The following is a 1225-nucleotide window of genomic DNA, read 5'->3' on the forward strand; positions in this document are numbered from 1 at the left end:
AAATCCGTAAACGAACTAAAGTCGCTGACATAGCCCGACGGATTAGCGAGGTGAAGTGGCAATGGGAAGGGCACATAGTACGCAGAACTGACGGCCGATGGGGCAGCAAGGTTCTGGAATGGAGGCCGCGTACCGGAAGGCGCAGCGTGTGACGTCCACCTACAAGGTGGACCGACGACATCGTAAAGGTAGCAGGCAAACGCTGGACGCAGGCCGCTACCAATCGATCAACGTGGAAAGCATTAGGGGAGGCCTATGTTCAGCAGTGGACGTCCTGTGGCTGACATGATGATGATGAACATAAATTACCAAACACTGAAATGAATATTCAGTTATCAGTGTTATAATCTACAAATAATATTAATACAAATAAACTTACATTTTTGCACGGTTATCTCAACCTTCGATAGCTCAGTTGGTAGAGCGGTGGACTGTAGTGTTCTTTCTTAGCGTTGAAATCCATAGGTCGCTGGTTCAAATCCGGCTCGAAGGACACTTTTGGTCTAAAATAACAGAATTATTTCTTGCATTGAAATTCATAGAATCCAAAGCTTAAAATATTTTATAAAAGTATTTTGCTCTTAGCTTTAAATGAATTTTATGAATTCGACACGAATTTTCACCAAATGAACTTCTCAAACCAAAAAAACATTATAGGTACATAGAGTTGTGAGTTTGTGAAGTAAAAAGTAATCAAAATACCTACTAAACACAATAGTATGTGATATTGCTCGTATCACGCACGATGACTTTATTATCATGAAAGTTCTTTCAGGATAAAAGCAGTGTTAATAAAAGTAGATGCTGCACATTCATTCCGTGCAAAGCTCGCTTTGTAGTACTTACTTTGTTGTTACCGCTAGCTATTGAGCTAAGTGTAACGTAAACAGTTTTCGCTTCAGATTCACGTAGCACTGCAATGGCGCGATGGCGCCACTTCAGAGCATTGCACTAATGCGAATAGCATTTTGCTACGACGCGGATGGCATAGAAATCGCGCTTGTGGTTTTTATTTCAGAACATTTTCGTTATCTATAAAGTGACAACTTTAGTTCGTTTGTTCATTTCAGCCAAATGACGTCCACTGCTGGACAATAAGGTATCCCCCAAGGTTATCTACAATGAATGAACAACTTTAGTGCTGCTACTAAATGTTTGTAAGTTCTATAAAATTTCAGGCTATCTTATTGATGGAATGATAATTTATCGTTTTACGTAATTTTAC

At 39.8% G+C, this 1225-nt stretch overlaps 1 non-coding gene across 1 annotated transcript; it reads left to right on the top strand.

Annotated features, from left to right (window-relative positions):
* Positions 1 to 400: 400 nt before the first annotated feature.
* Positions 401 to 493, top strand: TRNAY-GUA (transfer RNA tyrosine (anticodon GUA)). The gene is made up of 2 exons: positions 401 to 437; positions 458 to 493. It is a non-coding gene; the product is annotated as a tRNA-Tyr (tRNA).
* The last annotated feature ends 732 nt before the right edge of the window (positions 494 to 1225 follow it).

Source organism: Ostrinia furnacalis, unplaced genomic scaffold (assembly GCF_004193835.3).
Source record: "Ostrinia furnacalis isolate ACB-3 unplaced genomic scaffold, ASM419383v2 OfSCF1862, whole genome shotgun sequence".
In the NCBI taxonomy this organism is placed as follows: domain Eukaryota; kingdom Metazoa; phylum Arthropoda; class Insecta; order Lepidoptera; family Crambidae; genus Ostrinia; species Ostrinia furnacalis.